Genomic DNA, 7,522 nt, shown 5'->3' with positions numbered 1-7,522 from the left:
GCTCATAGTTCCGCGTGGTCCTTACCTTGCACGTTCCCAACCCCACGGAGCCCTTAATCTTAAGGAACCCCAGACCCCTTTTCCCCAGGAAGTTTCTTTCTTTAATCCATCCCCAGGACTTACCCGTTTCAACTCTGCCGGAGTCTCCCTCACCCTTAACACCTTGCCTCAGCACCCCCTCTCACTCCTTAACCGGAGTCCTCCTCCAGCCGCCACCCTGGGGACGAGCCTCTTCCCTCCAACTGAGTCCTCTGCAGGCCGCCATCGCCTTCTAAATAGTTTTGCGCTCTTTGAGACCCCAATCTTGTCTGGGCGGGAGGACCCCCCCCCCCACAAACTCCTTCCCTGGGTGACCCGCTCCATCCGCTTGTTCCTTTGAGTGGCGTAGAGGCGAGGTAAGGGGCGGAGGGCGGGGGGGGGGTCACAGGGTGTGTGTGTATGGGGTCGGGCCGGCTTCCCATTGCTACATTCCCTCCGTGGTCGCAATGCAGACCCCTTCTGTAAGCGCGCGGCGAGGTATGGTTTTGGAAGTCACGGTGGCCGAGTGGTTAAGGCGTTGGACTCGAAATCCAATGGGGATTCCCCGCACAGGTTCGAATCCTGTTCGTGACGGCCGCTTTTTTCCCCTTTCTTCAGGATATGTAAAGGGGACCCCCCGCACACGTGTCTTTCGTGCACTTCCCTTTCTGTCCCAGAAATAGAAGCCAAGAGGTCTCACACCTGAATTGGGAGGGAGGGAGGTGATCAAGGGAAGCTTAATCGTGCACAACTGTACTGGCTGCTAAAACACAAGACACTTTCTGAATCCTCTAACTTCGGGTTTGTTAGAACTTGGGCACACGTTTCATTCTTGGGGACGGGAATGGCAAAGGATTTGGTTGAAGAAGGGTTCGGTTTTGAAAATCTGAACGCCTGTTGTGATATTAATAGTCAAAATTAGAGTTTCCAGGAAAAGAGGGCACCTCTGGGTTTCATGACCGGAAGTGTGATTATAACTGAGACCCAGGAAAAGGCTTTTCTCTTCGGATTTCTCTGAGGAGGCTCATCTCAGATATCACTGGGCTAGGAGGAAGTAGCCTGTTGAAGGGTAAACACTACAGATCTAGCTGCAGCTGGAGTGTAGGGAGATAATACTTTTTACTGATTGCTCATTAGGTGCCAAGTGCTGTTCTAAATTATCCGTGTATTAACCAAGCTAGGGAATTAATTCCTTTTTAAACCTCTAACCTTCCTGTATTCACCTTATCTGGTTCTTCCCATCCCCTAATTTCTAATCACGGGGAATATGTAGGATACTTGTTGAGGACGTTCTTTTTGTATTTCATTTCTTGCACAGCATCATTTTTTCCAAGAAAGATCTGCCAAAGGGCAGGGAGTTCAAGAGTAATTCACAGAGCTTTATACACCTTTCTACTTTGCAGTTTTCCACCTTCGTTCGTTTTTCTCATACTCTTCTTTCTGAGATCATCCTCACCACTGTCTCCTTCCCACCCTGGCATCCTCATCATTTATAAATTCCCATCCTGCACATCCTTTTATCCTTTCTCTTTGAGACTCTTGATTACTCCAGCTGGAACCTGTTGTTCTACCACCACCATCGACTCCGTTGCATGCAAGACATCTCCTTTGACACCTCTTTGCAAGAACTGATTAAAAGTTATATTTATTCTGCTTCCTAAACAGATCTTAACTCTTTTCACGTTTCTCAGGGTCAGTGCAGTCTAGGCCGACCACTTGCTAGAGTCATTGGGAAAGTAGATTGTGAGGACCACATGAGTTACTCTATGTGAAGCTGCACTAAAGCATCCCATTGCAGGGGCTCCTGGGTGGCTTAGTCAGTTAAGCAGCTGCCTTCGGCTCAGGTCATGATCCCAGTGTCCTGAGATTGAGCCCCACATCAGGCTTCCTGCTAGTGGAAAGCCTGCTTCTCCCTCACCCTCTGCCTGCTTGTGCTATCTCTCTGTCAAATAAATAAATAATTTTTTTTTTTAAATTGTTGTAGCTGGAGACTCTAAACCCTCCCGCAGCTGCTTTCTGTGTTTCATGAGCTGGTCCCTTTTCACTCACCATTCTTTCCTATTCACTACTTTCCAACCACTGGCATAGTTCCTGGTCTAGTATTTGTCTATGTTCATGCTATTCTCTGCCTGAAATAATCTTTCCCATCCTCACACATCGATGTTGGTTCTCCTGGGAAGTCATCTCTAACCTCTTGTCACCCACCATACCCTAATCATGTTTTGTGAAGTCTTTCTTCCCCGGAAGAACATCAACTCTTGGCACATATAAGCCACTCAATTAAAAAAATAAAATAAAAAACTTTGTTGAGTAAATGGATTTTTTGTTTTGTTTTGTTTTTATAGTAGGTATGTATACATGTTTTAATCTTCACTCAGAATGGACTATAAGGTTCTTCAGAGTTAGGGCTGTGTATTTTTTTTCTCTTTTTCCTTTACTAGGCCTTTATGCACAGATGTGATCAGGTGTGTCCTGAATGAACATACTCTTAACAGGCTCAGTACTCAGCTTCCTATCAAGTGCCATTTTGCGCATGCTCTCAGTTATGTCTGGAGAGGCAAGACCAAAATTGACCAGCAGAGGGCAACCAACAACTGTGCTGCGAAGGGAAGGCGGCACCGTTGCTTACAAAATGGAGGACGTGGACGGATCTCCTACTCGGAGATCCTACCTTTCCCTCTCAAATACTTCCCTTGTAACTGTCATAGATCAGAGGCCAAGGCTTCAAACTTTAATGTACAATAGGTAATTTCAGATTTCTACCATCCCCACAGCTCACCTGAACTCCCCAATTCCTTCACCTTTCCTTTTCCATTTCAACAATTCTCTATCCTGATACATTTCCTTTGGTTATAGGATCAGGTACCCCCAGGCATTCCTTCGTTTCTCATTCGACATTTGACTTTGCTCATCTGCCCTAAAGCTACCTTCTCCACCTAGTCTTGTGATTCCACTCATTTCAACCTCCTAAGAAAATTTCCCTTAACAACGTTCCCTAACATGTTCAAATTCTATCCCACTAGATAAATCCATTAAATCACAACTAACCTACACCCTCACCTGGCAATTCCAAATGATCACATTGTTTTCTACTTCCATTTTTTTCTTCAGGTTTTATTTTTAAGTAATCTCTACACTCAACTTGGGGCTCAAATTTACAACCCCCAAATCAAGAGTCCCACGCTCCACTGACTGAGCCAGTCAGGAGCCTCTACTTCCTTCTATTTTTTGAATGAAATGTATACTCTCTGCCTCCAGCTTCACACTATCTTAATACCCTGTTGTAAAAACCTTTGCTTTGTTTGAAACCATTGAGATCTTACTGGACTTCAGAGACACTGTACTCTCATTTTTCTTAGAACATTGTTTCTCCATCTCATTTGTTTTCTCCCTCCTCCTGTGGAATTCTGCCAAAATCTTTTTTCTCCCTCCTCCCAAGACAAAAATCCCAAGCTTAAATTGTGGTCCTATACCTTCAGTTATCTATATATCCCCTAAAATGCAAACAAAACTTCTCCCTTCCCAGAATGACATTCTTTTCCCATTTCTGTTAATACTGTTCTTGCAATTCCATGGTTTCCAATCTTAAGAATTAATCTGGCATTTTTCTTTCTCCCATGCCTGACATCCATCAATCATTGTTTCTTCTACCACATCATCTAATTTGTTACAATGGGCTTCCTGGTGCCCCAGTTTCACCACACTCAGAGTACTACAACACTGGTTTCATCATATTCCTCTGCCCAGGGACTTCAACGCCCCATTTGATTACACAAATGCTCCTCTGATCAACACACTTAGCCTAAATCACCCATTTAAAAAAAAAAAAAAAGATTTGATAGAGAGCAAGAGCACAAGCAGGCAGAGAGGCAAGCAGAGGGAGAGGGAGAAGCAGACTCCCTGCTGAGCAGAAAGCCTGATGCAGGGCTTCAATCCAGGACCCTGGGACCATGACCTGAGCCGAAGGCAGACTCTTAACTGGCTGAGCCACCTAGGCACCCCCTGAATTACCCGTTATATTTATTTTTTAGATTATTTATTTATTTGACAGACGGAGATCACAAGTAGGCAGAGAAGCAGGCAGAGCAGAGAGCCTGATGTGGGTGGGGCTTGATCCTAGGACCCTGGGATCATGACCTGAACCGAAGGCAGAGGCTTTAACCCACTGAGCCACCCAGGTGCCCGGTGAATCACCCATTTAAAAAAAATTAATCCTTGGGATGCCTGAGTGGCTCAATCGGTTAAGCGACTGTCTTCAGCTTAGGTCATGATCCCAGGGTACTGGAATCGAGTTCCGCATCTGGCTCCTTGCTCAATGGGGAACCTGCTTCTCCTTCTCTCTCTGCTTGCCAGTCTGCCTGCTTGTGCTCTCTCTCTGACAAATAAAATAAAATCTTTAAAAATAAATAGGGCGCCTGGGTTGCTCAGTGGGTTAAAGCCTCCGCCTTCGGACTCAGGTCATGATCCCAGAGTCCTGGGATTGAGCACCACATTGGGCTCTCTGCTCGGTGGGGAGCCTGCCTCTCTGCCTACTTGTGATCTCTTGTCTGTCAAATAAATAAATAAAATATTTAAAAAAAAAAAAAAAGACTCTGCCTTCAGCTCAGGTCATGACCTCATGACCTCCGGTCCTCGGATGGAGCCCCCGGGATGGAGCCCCGAAAGACAAGGGGCTTTCTGCTCAGCAGGGAGCCTGGTTCCCCGCCCCCTCTGCCTGCTGCTCTGCCTACTTGTGATCTCTCTCTCTGTCAAATAAAATCGTTTTTAAAAAATCTAAAAATACATAAATAAATAAATCCTTAATCCTTTCCAGCAAGATATCCCCAATCTGTTCAGGCTGAGCATCCCCACAGCTTAATTCCTTCTCTCATGCAGCTCCTTCACCTTATAGCCAAGTAGCTAATGTCACCCTATACTGATCTTTTCAATGACAAATTCTTAGATCTTAACCAAAACTGCTTTTATGTGACTGGAAAGCTCATGTGCAGACATCTGACACACAAGAACTTACTGTCCCTTTCCAAGTTGCTGACTTGTTCCAAATGTTAAGAGGTCTGGAGCTCTGTAGTTGATCCAGTAATCATTAGAGGACTTCCGCTGACATTATCTCAACCTACACTTATCTCAGGAATGTGGTCATTGCACAAAAACATTTCTGGAACTCCTTCATGGCTAGTTTATGGGCCACATTTAAATGATTCATTACTTGTCAACTGTACTCAAAACACACACCATAATTCTATTATCATACCCCAAAAAATCATTCCTTCAAAATTAATTTTTTTTTAAAAAGTGGAGGCATTTGCCAACTTTTTCTTCTATTTTTCAGATTTTTAAAAAATATTTATTTATTTGAGAGAGAGAGTGTGAAGAGAATGAGCCTGAGAAGTGGGAGGGTCAGAGGGAGAAGCAGACTCCCTGCCGAGCAGGGAGCCTGATCTGGGACTTGATCCTGGGAGTCCAGGATCATGACCTGAGCCGAAGGCAGTTGCTTAACCAACCAAGCGACCCAGGCGTCCCTATTTTTCAGATTTTGTTACGGATTACTTCTGGATTTCCCCAAAGTCCCATTCTTAGACTTCCTCCTATCCTCTCTTTTAGTGTTTGCGTTCATTCCTAAAATTTCTTCATCACTGTTGGGTAGAAAACTCTCAAAGCCAGATCTTTAACCCTAACTTCTTGCTCTTAAGTTCCATATCCATGTTCCATTTACTGGCTAAACAGCTTTATGTGGAAGCATTTTAACCCAAGTTCTCTAAATGAGCTCATTATTTCACGCCTGAAACCTACTCATCCTCTCATCTCTATTCGGGTTAGTAATGATCCTATCTTCCATTCTCACAGACAAGAAATGTTTGTCTTTATCTGTGATTCATCTTTGGTTATGTGCCTCGTTATGTGCAGTGGTTAGGAGCCTGGGCTCTGAAATGACTGTAGGTTCAAATCCCAGTTCTGTTCATTACCCATGTGAATTTTGCCTATTTCCCCATATAGAAACTGGAGATGGCAAAAGCACTTTTTAATAAAATGGTTGAGAAGTCAAGATGTTTGATACTTTAAAAAGTGCCCGACTCACAGTAAATGCTCAACCCCCCCTTCCTCACTGCCAGTATCCGAACCTGTTTAGAACTCAGTTCAGTGATTCTCCTGAGAAGTATCTCACCATTGGTAGTAGGTAGTTGACCCCTTTCCTCCTCCTTGTCCCACTGTACTGAATCCTTATTAGCAATGTATTCTTCATTTCCCATTCCTTGTTCAAATTCATGTCACCTATTGAACTACAGATTCCCCACCTGTTTCTCAATTATTTGTGTATCCTAAATGCCTGACACCACGTGACACGGGCCAGGTATGGTATAAATGTTGGCTGAGTCAATCTAGTCAGTTACTAAGGCCTGTCAATTTTCTTCCCTGATGTCTTGTCCTCTTTCAAGCTCTAAACCCCTTGCATGAATTATGGCAAAGCTTATTTAATATTGCCACCAGAATCATGAGGTGGAAGTTACTCTTGTCAAAAACTTACCTGTAAAACTAAAGTCCAAAAGCCTCCAAAGAATTGGCCCCAGAATAATTTTCTAGTCTTATTTTCTGTTATTTCCTTTGACGAGCACTATGGTCCAGATGACACTAGTCTCTTCCTTCTTCAACATGTCCTTCACCTCCACTTATTTTCATGCTATGATCTAAACCTAAAGCAGAGGTTGCAAATTGATGGACCCCAGATTTTTGGGGGGCCACAAGTATATTTTTTATTTGAGCCAATACCAGGCTCAATTTGGGGCATAAACACTAGGATGGCCAATGGTTCTTTAAAAAATAAGATTTGGCAATGTGGGGCCCCTATTCTTGTGGGGCAACAAACTACCTGAGGTGCATTGCTAGCTATCCCCTTCTCTCAGGGCACCTAGCCAGCTTTTTTTTTTTTTTTTTTAAAGTATTTATTTGGGCGCCTGGGTGGCTCAGTGGGTTAAGCCGCTGCCTTCGGCTCAGGTCATTATTTCAGGGTCCTGGGATGGAGTCCCACGTCGGGTGCTCTGCTCAGCAGGGGGCCTGCTTCCCTTCCCCTCTCTGCCTACTGTGATCTCTGTCAAATAAATAAAATCTTAAAAAAAATTTATTTATTTGACAGAGAGAAATCACAAGTAGGCAGAGAGAGGAGGGAAGCAGGCTCCCCACTGAGCAGAGAGCCTGATGTGGGACTCGATCCCAGGACCCTGAGATCATGACCTGAGCTGAAGGCAGAGGCTTTAACCCACTGAGCCACCCAGGTGCCCCTCCTAGCCAGCTTTTAAAAAAAACTTCTCAACAATGCAAGTGTAAATGAAGAAATCAGGCTAATGGTGGGACAACCAGACCTATCTCCTGATGTTACATAACATAAAGACCACCTCTCCCGTGATCTCTTCTATCCCCAAAACTGCTTAACTCGAATCTCTCAGACTCTAGAACTGTTGAGTAAAAAATAGGGGGAGGAAGTTAAGGGACACTGTGAAGTAGCAATCAA

At 44.3% G+C, this 7,522-nt stretch overlaps 1 non-coding gene across 1 annotated transcript; it reads left to right on the top strand.

The window, feature by feature from the left end:
- Positions 1-530: 530 nt before the first annotated feature.
- On the top strand, positions 531-612 carry TRNAS-CGA. Its single transcript has one exon. It is a non-coding gene; the product is annotated as a tRNA-Ser (tRNA).
- Positions 613-7,522: the final 6,910 nt, after the last annotated feature.

The sequence above is a fragment of the Neovison vison genome, chromosome 12 (genome assembly GCF_020171115.1).
Source record: "Neovison vison isolate M4711 chromosome 12, ASM_NN_V1, whole genome shotgun sequence".
Lineage (NCBI taxonomy): Eukaryota > Metazoa > Chordata > Mammalia > Carnivora > Mustelidae > Neogale > Neogale vison.
This window is presented reverse-complemented; position numbering and strand designations above follow the sequence as displayed.